We start from the raw sequence: 17,616 nt of genomic DNA, 5'->3' as shown, positions 1-17,616 counted from the left end.
GTAGGAGTGAAAATCTTTTCATGTCTGTTTTTTTCATTTATAAACTGTAAAACATGTGACTGTAAAGTGAAAGTCAAAAATCTTTATTCAATATAGAAGCGTTACACTTGCTTATTGATTGTCATAAATCTACTACCGGTTCGGAAATAAACACCTCAGATCTGAGAAGAACCGGCAAAAGAAACTCAGCGGGATTTTTTTTATATCTCATCCTTTACAATTATAAGTAATATACAATATATTTAATTTGAAATAACCTGGAGGCGATCGTTTCATTCCCAAGGTGTGCAATCATTTAAGTCATTGGTTGTGTAATATCCTTTAGCACACAAGCGTTCCTTAACGATTCCTTTAAATTTCACAATTGAATATTTTTGAACGTTTTCTGGGATCCCGTTGAAAAAGCGTATACATTGTCCCATAAAAGACTTACTAACCCTATGTCATCTGGTAATAGTGGTTGTAAATTTATACTAGTACCTGGTGTTATCAGTATGTACGTCACAATTTCTGGGAAAACCTGTTATGTTTTTGCGTACATACATAACATTATCAAATATATATTAAGAAGCGTCATTTATTATTTTAATTTATTTAAATTTACATCTTAGTGAATCTTTTAGTGAAAGCACTTCGATGTGAGATTGGCACAAACAATCACATCACCCTGCAATGAAACTGCATACGTAAGGATTTGGTAACGAGGTGTTTTTTGGCATACTTATCAGCTAGGTTTGCAAACCAGACTTGTCGGATCCCTTACAAAAGTTTCTATTTTCGCATATGAAGCACAAAAATGTTTTATATTATCACAAAATAGATACAATTAAGGGAACTATGGAAACGGGATTGCTTCCGTATCTCCTTGACGTCTAATACCAAGGACGCTTATCGTATTTTCTTCCCTAATAACAAGGTTAATTTCCTTCACATATAATTTATAAAACAGAAGCTTAAACATTAAATTTCACATTTCGGGCTTGAAATAAATGATTTTTCATATAAAGTTCCCCTCTGGTGACCCCATTTAGCGGATGAATTTTCTATAAAAGCTGAAACAACTGTTATTATTATTTATATCCAGAAACCTAAACACGACTCACCAGAGAGAAACTGACATTTTTATTTTAATACTTTTTAAAGTGTCAACGTCAATGAGCGGTGGTGATCATTTACCATAAGGTGGCCCCACGTGACGGTAACACAATGTAATTGTTAGGATTCGTGACCGTTGCCTGTCGTCACAATTAATGTCATACTCAACAGTACTCATTACCAATTATTATATTTAGATTAAATCATAAATACCATGAGCCAGCAACCGATTTCATGAATCAAACAATTATACTAATGCGATTACGTATCGAAGTTAATTACAAGTATCAATAACAAATATTACAAACAAAAACTTATTGGAGGGTCGTGTTCACTAAGTGGTTAGAACACATCTTAACCGAAGATTCCATTGCAGGTTCAAACCTGGGCAAGTTTTAATGAATTATCATTTTCATCACAGTAAAGTTATTTATTTTAATTAATTGAAAATTGTAAGCCGAGATGGCCTAGTGGTTAGAACACGTGAATCTTAACCGATGATCGTGGGTTCGCAAGAACCACTGAATTTTCATATGCTTAATTTGTGTTTATAATTCATCTCTTGCTTGATGGCGAGGAAAACATCGTGAAGAAACCTGCACGTGTCTAATTTCGTCGAAATTCTGTCACATGTGTATTATACCAACCCGCATTGGAGCAGCGTGGTGGAATAAGCTCCATACCATATCCTAAAAAGGGAGAGGAGGCCTTAGCCCAGCAGTGGGACATTAATAGGCTGTTACTGTAATTGAAAATTAAAACTGAATATAGAATTTACAGATAAATCTATAAAAACTAATAAATGAGGAAACGATTATTTTGTAATGAAAACCAGAGATCAGCGCGTTTCCGAGAAAGTTTATTATATAATATTATTATCCAAGTAGATGCACTTTACCGTTTTAACCATTTTATTAGACCATTGACGCGTATTTGTCTATAAATTAACACAGTAATGTTAAAATTATTAACAATAGTTCGTTCTGTTAATAATAAGTTATACGTAATATATAAAGTTATATGTAATAGAGCACGTGAATCTTAATAATGTTCTCCAGACCGATTTCGGCCACGGCGGCCAATCTTAAGAGAGATTAGCCAACTACGTAGAAAATATTATAGTGCACAAGTGTGTGTGCAAACACAGTTGCACTCTCTATTCCCTAACTCTCACAATCCGATGGGACGGCAATCCGACACGACCGGAAAGAGTTCAGGCGCAGGACCAACAGATTTACGTGCTTTCTGAGGTAAGGGATGTACACACTTCCAACTTCCAGACTCCGGGCTACCACTGAGAATTTTCTGACAGAAAAACCCAATAACTTTTTATTGGCCCGACCTGGGAATCTAATCCAGGACCTCCGGGTCTGCGGCCTTATATCAAGCCACTAGACTAACGAGGCAGCGAATCTTATAGAACCACTGAATATTCAAGTTTGTGTTTTCATCTCATTATCGGTGGTGAATGAAAACTTCGGTAGGAAACCTGCATATGTCGGGTGTTGCCCCACTGGGTACCGAGTTTATAAAAAACGCTGCATTTAATGCTGTTGTCTTTATGCCAAAAAGATTATTTTAAAATTATAAATAATTAATTTACCATATTTTCTCCAAAACAAATAAACAGACAACATAAAATTTATATTTATAATAGAAAAAAAACGACTTAACAAGCTTTCACGGACGGAAATGATTGCAAAGATGGCGCTTCATTTCAGCAGGACTCTAATCCCGGATTATACACGACTTCCGGATTGAGTGGAAGTAATGAGCCTTACAAAGAATATTTATAGCCACAGAGGTTCTATTTAAGAATAAGAAAACGTGAATGTTCTTTAACATTCTTTTACATTCGTCAGCGAAGAACTACTGTTCTTGCTTCAGATGTTGCCAATTTGTTGCCAAGCTGCATGAAAAATATCGTCAGTTCTTTTGTTTTTAGTAAAATAAAGGTTGATTCATAAACTAAACATACAAGTTGTTAAAATCATTTTGAAGGTTTTAAAAAATTATTTTATTTGTTTCAAATTAAGTTTTTATTAAAATTAAATAATAAATAAAAAAATAATATAATAAATTATTTTTTACACAAGTAGCCTATTCTTAAGGTAGGTAACTTTATGCCTGTGATATAGGTAATAGCCGATTAATATACATATTAATATATAAAATTATATTTTAAATAAATGTATAAATATATAAATACTTTTATACATAATACACACAGACCAAGGCGAACCTGCAACCCCAGAACAGAAGGCAGGGTCACTGCCAACGGGGCGTACTGGCCAAGTAAGTTATGTGTCGCTTAAATCGCATTGGCAATGAAATGTAAGATCACTTACCACAGTCAACACGATTATCTGTCTCTCCTATCGTACGCAATCATAATTAATCAAAATATCGAAATCTATTTATAAGTAACACCCTGAGAATGTCCCACAGCTTGGCTAAAGCCTTCTCTCTTTTTGAGGAGATGATTACGAACTTATTCCACCACGCTCCTCCAATGCGGGTTGGTGGAATACATATGTGGTATAGTTTCAGTGAAATTAGATACTGTTACTAGAAATCTATTTAACTTTTTGAAAGTGGAGGAATGATGGTAGGTACAATGCCGATGAGATAACAGTATTTCATCCTGAAGGCGATATTTTATTTATATTATTTATGAATGCTTGGTTTTTAACACATAACCTCCAATTTTTAAAATCGATTAAAGTATGCACATAACTTAATTAATCGACTTTATAGGAGACCTCAGGATGGATTTCATTCGGAGCTAGAAGTACTCACTAGAATTGATGTGTAATTAACAAATCTTACCCTGACGTCACCTGAAATCTTACACTTACTCGTCGGACTCTCGAAGTCTCTTGAAGGCACGTACTTACTAAAATAACTTATTCATTGAAATCTCTGAAAATATCCCTGGAATAAACTCTTATTTTCGAAGTCAGTGTGAGTTGTGGCATAAATAAAAAAAAACAACAATTGAAGTTTAAAAACAAATCCCTTTTAAAATAAGCGTTCAAACTGGAATATTCCGTGGGAGCAATTCTTGGCTATACGGAAACGGCCATGAATATTGCGCGCACCACATTACCGGTGACAAATGCGACCCCATAACGTGAATTTATGTGGAGTCGTCGATACACACTGTACATTTGTAGATTATTTATCATTCAAGCCGTCTGGGTTTATTTACGAATCTATTTATTTGAAAATATGAATGTATAGCTTTGTAATGTGTTTTATGACGAATCAATTATTGTCAAGCATTTTATAGTTAAGGCTATGTAGCAATATTATAGTGACATCTAACTATGTAGTATGTTACATATATACGTCACGATGCACCAGTGGATGACAGTTTCACCCGGCCCCGACGCGGAAACCGGTCCCGGGCGGGCGCTGGCTTCATTGCGGTGTCGGTTGAGGCGGCTGTTTGATAGCTACTCCCATACTGCCACGTTCTCCAAGGTCTGGAAGAAGTCGAATTTGATTATCTTGAAGAAGGATGGCAGGGCTGCAGAATCTCTCTCTGCGTACCGTCCCACATGCCTGCTCGATGAGGCTAGCAAAATTGTCGCTTCTCGTCTGTGTGGGCATCTGTCGCGTGTCGGCTCTGACCTGACTGAGTGTCAGTTCGGCTTCTAACAGGGCCGCTCGACAATTGATGCAATCTTGCGCGTCCGGTCTCTGTCGGAGCAGCCGATTGCCCGGGGTGGCGTGGCGTTGGCGATAAGTCTTGATATCGTCAACGCATTCAACATGTTGCCCTGGGACGCTATTAGGGGGGCACTCTTACACCATCGTGTGCCTCTTTACCTGCAGGTGATCATCGGTGGCTACTTGCGCGACAGATACGTTTCATATTTGGAGCAAGACGGTACGAAGACCTGGTGAAAGGTTTGTTGTGGTGTCCCATAGTAGTCAGTTTTGGGGCCTCTGTTGTGGAATCTCGCGTAAGACGCAGTCCTGTACGTTACTCTCCCTGAAGGTGTCAGCATCGTCTACTATGCAGACGACACGTTGGTGCTGGCAACGGGGGAGAATTTTGAGAGAACCAAAGAAAGAGCTCGCCAAGCTCGGGGTGAACATTGTCGTCGAAAAGATCTGTGAGTTGGGCCTTCGGGATCGCGTTCCATAAGACGGAGGCGCTATGGTTCCATAAACTGCCGAGGAACAGGGAACCGCCCGACTCGCACGTCCGCGTTGGTGACTCAGTTGGTGGCCAGGTACATGAAATACTTGGGCCTCACCCTGGATGGTCGCGGGGGCTTCTAGGAGCACTTCGAGTGCATAGCCCCCCGGATCGAAAAGATAGCGGGTGCCATGCACAGACTGCTGCCTAATCTCGGGGGACCGAGGGAAGTAGTTCGCCGTCTCTTTGCCGATGTCGTGCGATCGATGGTCCTCTACGGGGCATCTGTTTGGTCTCACAGGCTATCGGGCGTCCACCGCTGCAGGACTAAGATCCAAAGTTCGCAGCGGAGAGTGACCATCCGTCATAGTGCGGGGATATCACACGATATCCTACGAGGCGGCAACCGTCCTAGCGCGCTTTCCACCCTTGGATATTCTGGCGGATATAGACGCGAGGGTCTACTAACAGACATCCTTCGCCAGAACAGTGAAAGCGCGCCCTCTTCGAGTGCGCTCGAGGCATTGAAGCGGCAGGAACAACGGAGGGCTCTTGCGATGTGGCGCTACCGTCTCTATGAAGAACGGTACGCACGCAAACGCATCGTTGGAGTGATCCTGCCAGCCTTCGAAGCCTGGATGTTGTTTTCTCATTACAAGTGAACTGTTACTATGTTCTTTATGGTAAATAAATATCTTTAAACCGAACATTTGTGGCTATATCTCTATACTCATGATCATCTCTTGCAAATACTAAACTATTATCAAATTAAAAGAAGTTTTACCACTCATTTTATTATGTTTATTATAGTACAGTTAGTACTATAATAATACTTATATTTTGTTATTTATTTTTTACTGTAATTATATTCGGGGTGCTACTTATTGGGCTTGTTTCCTTACGGCACTAGGAGCTAATACGTAGCCTGCGTAATTATTTACGGGCTCACAGCGCCCGCCTCGTACCTGCTTCCCTCCCTCTGTGGTACTCCGCTGGTGATGCAAAGCAAAATCGCCATGCTGGGGATTGACGTTCGCTGCGACCTTAGTCCAAGGGATTACATCGAGGCTGTTATAAAAACAGCTTCACGGAAACTCGGAGTTCTGAACAAGGTGCGGCGCTTTTTCACGCCACAACAACTGTGCCTGCTGTACAAAACACAGGTACGGTCTTGCGTGGAATATTGCTCGCACCTTTGGGATGGCTCCGCTAAGTACCTACTTGAGGCCTTGGACCGGTTGCAGCGACGTGCCGTACGCATTATTGGCGACGTAAAGGTCACAAACACCCTTGAACCTTTACAATTGCGTCGTGAGATAGCAGCACTGAGCGCTTTCTATCGACTGTATCACGGCGAGTGCTCTGAGGAATTATTCTGTCTAATTCCTGCTTCCCCCTTCCTTCTTAAGTCCACGCGAGCTGGTTCTCGATGTCACCGCCTAACTGTGACATCAATTCCATCGCGAACAAAGAAATTTGGCAACTCCTTTCTTTGTCGCACTTCCAAAAAATGGAATTCCTTACCAGCTCACGTATTCCCCTCCTCTTACAACCCGGGTTCCTTCAAACGAGGCGTAAAGAGGCATCTTGCGGGCCGGCAAGGCGAAGGCGGCTAGTGCAGAACGTTGTTCCCGTCTGTACTGGCCGTCGTCGCGTTTGGACTGTACTACCACTTACCATCAGGTGGAGTAGAGTCATTTGCCCTCCCGGCGAATATAAAAAAAAAAAAAAACTCGTGCGAAGCCGAGACTTCGTTCAGCTTGAGATAAATAATTGTGAAAAACTGTATTAAAAACAATACTAAAGTCTTTCGGAAGGACTAATAAAAGATCAGCTACATACAGTACGCAATACAGTACGCTTACATTACAATATGCCGTCGGATTTCAAGGTCAATCAGAGCTTTATTTTTTAATAGTAAGTAAGGACACTTACTTTGCCGCCGTACCTAAGGATAATATTACTGTTTCCCAACTTTTGAGGCGCTTCATAAGAATAATTCATTTATTCACAAAGTGGTTCTATTATTATCCACTGAGACAACACGACTTCAAATATTAAATCAATAAAAGCATCGTTTAACCTATCATAGACAATGTTGATCTAAATTTGGAAATAAAGAAATTTATGTCAACATTTAAGAATTCGATTTGCCAAAATACATCCTAATTTAAAAGAAATCTTGAAGTTATTTAGCTTTAGTATTTAATTCGTATTTAATATATTAGATAAATGTCCAAGTATGCAGTATTTTCATACTGCACATCATTTTCATACAACTCCTGCGAGTTTTAGACCACATAGAATTGATGTATGAAACATAATTGTAATTGTGATTTACGTAAATACAAAATAAATAACATAAGAAAATATTTATATTCAATTATAACAATAACTTCAAAACAGGAAATAAATAAACATCTGTAATGAATAGACGTGTTGGCTTAAAGTTTTGTTGTTCGTATAGATCGGAATACAAACGGGTAATTGTCAAAGAGTTTGAAATGAACAAAAACTCGTTATGCAACTTCAAACAAGTCGAGGAACGCTGTAAAAGAGTTTAAACAAAGAAATTGTTGAAATGAAATTTCATCGCGCAGCTGAGCCGTGGAATTCGTTTACAACTACATTAAGACGAAATGTTCCACAAAATGGATTATGTGGTTCCTTTCTAAGGGTTGAGGGTTCGATTCAAACAATTTATTAGCTTATAGAGATATTCTGAGATTACCAAGCAGGTATTATCTTGGTGGTAGACCTCTGTGCAAGTCCGTCTGGCAATACTTACTATTGCTGTGTTCCGGTTTGAAGGGTCATTGAGCCAGTTCGCCAGGCACAAGAAACGTAACATCTCGGTTCCCAAAGTTAGTGGCACATTGGTAAGGAATGGTTTTTATTTCTTACAGCGCCAATGTACATATATGGGCGGTTATGACCACTTACTATCCGGTGGTCCATTTCCCCGCCTGTCTATTTAAAAAAAAAGCAAAAATAACAGATATCAAAAGCAAACAACTGTAAGCTTACCATAAAAAGATGAGTAGAAAAGCCTATTCTTTTAAATATTCAAATTATAAGCCAAAGTAAATAACGTATACAAATACGTAGCGAACTACAAAACGTTTTTTGTCACATTTAATATATTAAATCGAAAGCACCGATTTGAGTAAAATCAAGATTTAAAATGGCGGGTAGGAACTTACTGGAATAAAGTACATTTGAATTGTGTTTGAGTATTACCAGTCAAGCATATTAGTTTGGTCTAGCAATGAGTTTTAGGAGTAGATACAGCAGAGTCTAAATTATTATTAATCAATCATAACCAAAATATACTCTATGCAAGCAAGCCCTCATAAGCACTTTTGCTTTTAGTCATTATATTAAATGTTTATATTTTAATATAAGGCTACAAATGGTTGGGCATAGTGATTCTACCGAGAAGAAAGTATGAAGCTCAGAAGTTACTCCAGTCAAATTAAATATATTGTATATTATTAATTAAATTAAATATCGTAAATTTATATACCGACCTGTATCAAAAGCAATAAATAGTTACATCACGCTGTCTTACCCTCTATATTATTATGTATTGGGTAATACCGAATTGAAAACTACAATACCAACCCAATATGACCTACCCGAGGCTTGAATCCAGGACCTCTAAATCTCTAGTCTTACAATTTAGCAATAAATCAACGAGACAGTCATAAGTAAGTACATCATTATAATATTTTGGTTTATTTGTCACTTTACTCACATTGAAATGATTTGCACTGAGTTGAGTTATCACCAGGTGCTCCGTTTTCGCCTGCCTTTCCCCTGCCAATAAAATAAAACAATGAATTCAATTGCTCACAAACTATAAATAGGCAGCCAAATAATAAAATCCTAATATCATCGTATTTTCTCACAGCCGCGCCTCGAACGTACATAAAACCATAACGAAAGAGCGCAGAAACAATCAACAAGGAGCGTTAGCATAAATTTCGCAAGCGGCCCAACATTCTTCATCTTACATTTTCATCGCAATAAGCGAATTCTGCGCCGTTTGTATCGACAATAAATCAAAATCGGAATGTTTCTTCAACTGTAAGTCTGGCTCAGTATTGAGCATGAAGTGATTTTTTTATATCGCATGCTTTCGCAAATATTAATCTGCAAGTTTAATACGATCTTGTGGCCATTAATGTTTATTTTTTTTACCACTGGGTCATGAAAACACTGTAGTATAACTGCGGAATAACAGAATATTATATGTAATAACTATAATTATAAAATAAAAATAATATTTAAAAAATAAACTAATCAAAATAGTGTATCACTGTAACTCGATTACAAAATTGAATTAAAAAATGAGTTTTTACAGAACAGCTCTGCAGAAAGAGAAACTTCTGAATTATCATTTTAATGTTGAAGAGCGATAAAAAATAGAATGACTTAGCAAATGAATGTATAACGGCTACGTTTCTGCTATTTATTGTCCTAACGAAAATTGAGTCTTATTATCAATGCTCAACCAGATAAGAAATAATTTCGAGGGAAATTAATAAAGTATTGTAACATCGTGTAACATCTAAATATGACATTATTGCTTGCAATGTCCCCCGCGAACGTGTGCTAATTGTCGATATTAAAATGCAAATTTACCAAGTAACAAGAATTAATTTTTTAATAACTACAATATTAAAAATAATTCAGATTTCTTGAAGTACTCAACGAAAATCTATATGAAAGGTTAGATATATAAATTAATTTAAGTATATCAATGATGTTAAAATATAGCGCTATAAATATCATATACTACCATCCTAAAATCACCTTCGTATTTTGCTTTAGGCAATTTTAGGCTGTATGGATAAACAAATATGACATATTTTTGACGAATAATAAAATATAAATAGATGTTGGAATATAAATGTTTTTTTCAGGTAACAAATCGGCCGCGATTCAGTTACAGTAATGGTCGACAGATCGTTTCAATTGTTAGATTTTGAATGATGAGTATCATAAATAATAAAACATATTATAATATATCCGAAACTCTATCATTAAAAGGCAATTAGTAAGAATAGTGTTTTTGCTCAAATATAATGTGCAGGAAATAAATTAATTAGGCACCGACTACGCTCCATAGGAATGTAAGATATATGGCATTGATAATAAGACTCAATTTTCGTTAGGACAATATATAGTAAAAACGTAGCTGTTAGACATTCATTTGCTAAGTCATTCTATTTATTATCGCTCTTCAACATTAAACTGATAATTCTGAAGTTCCTCTTTCTGCAGAGCTGTTCCTTGAAAAACTCATTTTCTAATTCAATTTAGTAATTAAGTTACAGTGATTTACTATTTTGATTAGTGTATTGTTTAAATATATATAAAGTTATATTTACTATATACAGTAACAGCCTGTTAATGTCCCACTGCTGGGCTAAGGTCTCCTCTCCCTTTTTGAGGAAAGATTTGGAGCTTATTCCACCACGCTGCTCCAATGCGGGTTGGTAGAATACACATGTGGCAGAATTTCAATGAAATTAGACACATGCAGGTTTCCTCACGATGTTTTCCTTCACCGTCAAGCACGAGATGAATTATGAACACAAATTAAGCAAATGAAAATTCAGTGGTGCTTGCCCGGGTTTGAACCCACGATCATCGGTTAAGATTCACATTTCAGACACGCTGCTACTGAAATTCTTCGGCTCAAAAACGCCATAAATTTTTATTGGCCTAACCTGGGGTTTGATCGCTAGACCAACGAGGCAATAAATACAACCTTTTATTATATGAATGAATACTCAGCATGAAAATACTAATGAAAAAAAAGTTTATTCTTCATTTGGTAATCATTTCATAATATTTATCGAGTGTGATTAAACACATACATTAAATACAAAAGGAATATAAAATAGTTAATGCTAACTTCGAACTAAACGCAAGAAAAGTTATCATCATAAATTAATTTCATTACAACGTAAAAAGTCTTTTTTTCACGCAAAAACCTTCGCAAGAGTCTCTTTGTGTACTATTTATTCCTTTCAGCTTTCCTCATGAGTTAAGTCCATTAGGTTTTGCTTTCTTTCTCTTTGATAACAAATGTTTGTTCACTTTTGATATAATATATTTGTTTGTGTATTGTTTGTAAATTTGCTCATTTGTTTATTTTTATTTATCTGTATTATTTGTCGCCATACTGGAAAGTTCCACTTTTATTTCAAAGCATAGATGTTTATAAGTTATAATATAATACTTACAGACATATGTCTGAACTTGTATGTGTATTATGTAACTAGTGTGTATATATATATGTATATATAACAATAACAACAATATGCAACCTGCATTCTGCTGTCTGGAAGAGATCATTGCTTCAGTGATAAGACCGCCATTTTCTTGCTATCATTTTATAGTCTATAGTATGATTATACAGTTAGACTTTTAATTTTTTCCTTGTAAGTGTGCAATAAAGCTATTTATTATTATTAAATGGTGTGATTTAAATCATATTTTTCTTAACGTAATTAATTATTAATTAAATAAACGGCGCTTAAGGCGGAAGCCGCGGTGGAAAATGCTAAAGCGAGCAAGTGGCGCAAATATTTGTCTCTTAATCCAAATGATATCTTTGTCTTTGAAACTTGAAGTAATTGGAGTGCAAAAAATTGTCTAATAAATTAAATTGTTTCAAGTTTTACGCGCTGAGATTCGAAATTACGATTTAAATTAATGTTGCCAGCGTTTTCACCACCATTCACCTTTATGGGCGTGACGCGTATTATCAATCAATCAATCAACAGCCAATCGTTGTCCACTGCTGAACATAGGCTTTTCCCAAGGTGCGCCAAAGTTCCCTGTCCTCCGCCTTCCACATCCAGTTGGTGCCCGCCACCTTCTTAAGGTCGTCGGTCCACCTGGCTGGAGGGCGCCCTACGCTGCGCTTGCCGATTCGCGGTCTCCACTCTAGGACTCGTCTGCTCCAACGGCCATCGGACCTACGACATACGTGACCAGCCCACTGCCACTTCAGCCTGCTAATTTTGCAAGCTATGTCGGTGACTCCGGTTCTTTTCCGGATAATCTCATTTCTGATCTTATTCTTCAAAGATACTCCGAGCATAGCTCGCTCCATAGCACGCTGAGCGACTTTGAATTTGTGGACTAGTCCCGCAGTTAGTGTCCACGTTTCGGCATGTCATGGCAGGTAAGACGCATTGGTTGAAGACTTTCGTCTTCAAACATTGCGGTATAGACGACTCGAGGACTTGACGCGTATTATAATCATTTTTAATTTTGATAGTTTAATTGGCTTATATCTAAGACTTAAAAGTAAATAAATATTAATATAGAGTTTATTTATTTTATATAAGAATTTCGTATAAGTAAATCTTTTATTGTATTGCCTACTCAGACTCTATTTTAGGTCTCTCTATTAATTGGGTTGTCTGTAATGGATAATTTGTCAAGACGGGTAGTCTTGACAAATTATCCACTTTTGTTTATTTTGTACCACAATAAATAGTTCTAAGAATTTTTCTGTCTTATTTTCATGTGCTGTAGAACAAAAAGATAAATATTTTTATACAATACTAGTCACTCGTCCTGGCTTCGTATGAAATAAGGGACTGCATAAAACTTTTCTATTGAAGAGTAAATATTAAAAGAAATATTCTTTTTTTCTATAATTATACTAATAGAATATGAAGTAATTTCTAAAAAATTAGCACCGCTGGTGCAAAAACGTTTAAAAATGTGAAGCGCTTTGTTTGTTTAAAATAATGTCGCATTATTTTATCCGATATAAGCCGTTCTAGCGAGGTTGGTGAGAGTTTTATATTTTAGTCTGTCTAGACGTAGCCGCGTGGGGAGGATTTTGGACTTTATTTATCTTGAATATTGAATTTTAAGAATAATAAATTAATAGTCTATATAAAAACAACGACTATATTAGTCAGTAGACATAGAAATATGTAGTGTGTACATTTATTAGTCTAACTCTAAAAAAAATTCGTTTATTAGGGTCTCTGTAAATGAAATGTAGTTTTTTTTAGTTAGTTCATAATAAACTAATGCTAAAAATAGTTTTCTGATAAGAGCATGTGATAATCATAATAAACTTTAGTAACATATATATTTTTAACGAAAATCTTTTTAAGTTTTCAGGAATCTTGAAAAACTTATCAAATTAATTTTCTTATTCTTTTTTTTTCCTTTAAATGGCTATTGTTATCAAGATCATTCTAAGTTTTTATACAAAACTGGAATCGTTGTCGGCTTGTGTGAAATTTACTTTTTTTGTTAAATGTTTATGTATTTTATTATGCTGTACGTTCTTAATAAATAGGTAAATAAATAAAATTACATATTTTACATACATAAAAAAAAGTTTTATTATGTCGGCTAAAAATAGAGAAAATGTATAACGACTTATGCAAGCATGAAATCAACCAATCTGACATCGATGTCTCCTTCTCCTCAACATTCAATTATCTTTTTAGTCCGAAGTTATCTACAGAAGAATTAATAAAAGACAAATCAAACAGTAAGTTTTAATAGTCAGTGTAAGTTCAATGGCTTTAGGAGTGTTATTCTAATTACTTAAAAAGTAATTAGTCCAGAGTCTATTGCAATTATTGGCTTCGTACTCCCTAAGGCTTGTGTCGAGAGACTGCCTGCATTCGTCGTTGTGTGATGTTGCGTAATTAGTTCATTTCGACTTTGTATTACGTTAAATCTAGTTTGGAAAGCCTAAAGACTAACGACCCCGCCTTAATTCGCACTATACTGTTAGCTTACCTTTATCTTTATGACGAGCCGGTTGGCGTGGTTGGTAGATACTTGCCTTTCCGAAGGTTGTGGGTTCGATTCCCACCCAGGACAGACATTTGTGCGCATGAACATATCCGTTTGTCCTGAGTCTGGGTGTAATTATCTATATAAGTATGTTTTTACAAAAGAAAAGTAGTATGTGTAGTATAGGTTTCCATAGCACAATCTTTGTAAAAGCTTAATTTGGGATCAGACGGCCGTGTGTGAAAAATGTCCCAGGATATTTTTATTATTATTTGTCAATAACAATATGTTAATATTGTTATTGACAAATAATATTATAAAATATTACTATTAATATTTGATATTATATAGAGGATAAAAAACGTGACTAATCGTTGATTTTTATAGATGATATGTTATATTTAATTGTACTTATTTAACATGCCTAGAATGTAAATTAATTAGTTGAAAATAATTGATTCAGAACTGTAGGTAGATTTAAATTTAATCAATTCAAAATGACGAACCAAATACGCTTGGTATTTTCATACAACGAATGAAAATTAATACAGTTTTGAAACATACATTTAAATAAATTGTCATCCTATGGATACCGGTTTTTCAATATATAATTGGTAATTCTATATAACTAGATATTTAAAAAAAACCTTTAAAATAAAAAACAAAACAATTCGCATTTAGAATGTAATGTTTGTTTATTTTGCAGAAAGGCGGTTATCCGACGTAAGCCGGGCGGATCGTGTTCCGGAGACCGTTGTGGCGAGTTCGATTTCTTTATTACGTAGTCTTCTCTCCTCTATTGGGTTTTATATTGTGTTCCTAATTCTATTACAATCAAATATCGATACTTTATAAAAGTAAACGACGAAGCGAACGTAACCACTCACATGATGCTTAATATAAATAAATTTGTTTATTTGTACAGACATTTTTATAAAATACAAAATTAAAATAAAAAGAACAAAATACACATTATAAATTTAAATTAATTAATTCTCCTGGCATGTTGTATTGACATCCAGTCGCATTATAAGATAAAATAACCTGTCCTCGTTTATTTGTGCACAAAGTTGTGCGCAATAATCGTCTGCGCTGGCTGGTCTCCGTTGAGATTGGTTGCCAAGACTAAATCGTCAAGGAGAATATCTTTATCATTATCATAATTTAGAAAAAAAAAGCCTAGATGGCCTAAAAAGCCTAGATGGCCCTGTGGTAAGAACGCGTGAATCTTAACCGATGATCGTGGGTTCAAACCCGGGCAAGCACCACTGAATTTTCATGTGCTTAATTTGTGATTATAATTCATCTCGTGCTTTACGGTGAAGGAAAACATCGTGAGGAAACCTGCATGTGTCTAATTTCACTGAAGTTCTGCCACATGTGAATTCTACCAACCCGCATTGGAGCAGCGTGGTGGAATAAGCTCCAAACCTTCTCCTCAAAAAAAACCTTTACTCAGCAGTGGGACATTCGCAGGCTTCTACTCACATCGTAATTTGATCGAACACTTATTTATGTATTCTTAATATGGTATGTATTAACCCTTATTCTGCAAAAGATTCATGATAAAAAAAAGAACAAGTAACCCGCTGTTGTAGTTTTCGGTGGTATGCTTCGTTGATGGGTAATGAATTTTGATTTGATTTGATGACATATAAAGATATATATGTACTAACATAAATATATCTTTATTTTCAAACATTCGTATTTTTCATTTGTTTGTTTCATTGTGTGCGTTCAAAACATGAACTTCTATTTGTATTCGTTAAACTCTTTTTGTAAACTAGGTAAAAAGTTGATACCTAGTAAGCCACTGGAACAATTCCTACGTCTAAAACAATGAATTCAACCGGCACAGCTTCGATAGACCGATCCAACTTCGACTGTTATGGGTAAGGTAGGGTTGTCAACCGTAGTTTTTGGGTATTTCCTCTATTTTGGGTAAAAATAACGAGGATAGGTGCGAAGAGTCTGATTGGATATTATATATCTCAAATACGTGTTTTAAAAATTAGGATCATTGTGTTCAATAAATTTCCAGCTGCGATGTTAATTGTACATATTCTGACGTACTTGTGTACTGTTGATTGCATATGCTACCGAAAGTATTAATTATTCTTTTGAAAATGGATCGTCTTCCCAACATTATGGGACAGCCCTAATACTCTCTCGACTTGCTCGTACTGCACTTTTGTAAAACAGAAATACTGAAAAAATAAACTTTGAACTGTATTGTGACTTTTACATCCGTGGACATTGTTTATTTTATAAAACCGTTCTACAGTTTTCCTTGTAGTGAGTATTTAATTAACAGTTTGTATTTGTATAATAAAACATTTTAAGAAACAGGTTCCACTTATCGGTAAATATATCGTGTGCAGTCATAGTAGTAACAGCCTGTTAATGTCCCACTGCTGGACTAAGGCTTCCTTTCCTTTTTGAGAAGAAGGTTTGAAGCTTAATCCAACCGTTGGTAGAATACACATGTGGCAGAATTTCAATGAAATTAGACACATGCAGGTTTCCTCACGATGTTTTCCTTCACCGTCAAGCACGAGATGAATTATATCGTGTTATACGCACACGATATAATTCATCTCGTGAAATTACAAAATTTTCCGTAACAAGTATAACAAAAACAATACATAATAATTGTAACTAAAAATCCTTATTTACTACATATTACTATATATACTACATACATACCTTTACATGATTATATATTTTTATAGGCAAAATGAATGAACACTGCGAACAAGTTTGCGTGTGCGTGTAACACGATTCATCTCGTGTTATACGCACACGATATAATTCATCTCGTGCAATCGATAAAATAATTTTTAAATGTAATAATTGAAGATCTCGTCTAATTATGAAGATGTTCTTCAGATCAATTTGACAATGGTTATTTTCAATGATGACTAAGCAACTACGTAGAGGCTAGTATAGTGCACAAGCGGCTGCACTAGTGTAAAGGAGTTTTCTCCATTGTATTTCCTCACTCTCGTAATCATAATTTTACTGGTGGTAGGGCTTTGTGCAAGCTCGTCTGGGTAGGTACCACCCACTCATCAGATATTCTACCGCAAAACGGCAGTACTTGGTATTGTTGTGTTCCGGTTTGAAGGGTGAGTGAACCAGTGTAATTACAGGCACAAAGGACATAAAATCTTAGTTCCCAAGGTTGGTGACGCATTGGATATGTAAGCGATGGTTGACATTTCTTACAATGCCAATGTCTAAGGGTGTTGGTGACCACTTACCGTCAGGTGGTCCATATGCTCATCCGCCTCCGTATTCTATAAAAAAATTAGACATAACCGAAGAGAGTTCAAGAGCAGGACTAATGGCTCTATGAGCTTCCAAGGCAAGATAACACTGTCGACTTCCGAACTTCGGGCTGCCATTCAGATCTTTATGAAAGAAAACTCTGGAGTTTGAACCCAGGACGTTTTAGGTTAGTTAATAGAGGAACAAGGCAATTAAAGGTAGTCGTTTATTGTTGTGGACTTTTTGTAAACTTGTTCGCAGTGTTCATTCATTTTGCCTATAAAAATATATAATCATATAAATATGTA

The 17,616-nt window shown here is 35.9% G+C and overlaps 1 long non-coding RNA gene across 1 annotated transcript; it reads right to left on the bottom strand.

The window, feature by feature from the left end:
• Positions 1-3,756: 3,756 nt before the first annotated feature.
• On the bottom strand, positions 3,757-9,254 carry LOC126776132 (uncharacterized). Its single transcript, XR_007669934.1, has 3 exons — positions 9,176-9,254; positions 9,003-9,064; positions 3,757-4,583 (listed from the first exon to the last, which is right to left on the bottom strand). It is a non-coding gene; the product is annotated as an uncharacterized LOC126776132 (long non-coding RNA).
• Between the last annotated feature and the right edge of the window lie 8,362 nt (positions 9,255-17,616).

The sequence above is a fragment of the Nymphalis io genome, chromosome 19, assembly GCF_905147045.1.
Source record: "Nymphalis io chromosome 19, ilAglIoxx1.1, whole genome shotgun sequence".
In the NCBI taxonomy this organism is placed as follows: Eukaryota; Metazoa; Arthropoda; class Insecta; order Lepidoptera; family Nymphalidae; genus Nymphalis; species Nymphalis io.
Note: the sequence above shows the minus strand (reverse complement) of the source record. Positions and strands in the feature narration are given on the sequence as shown.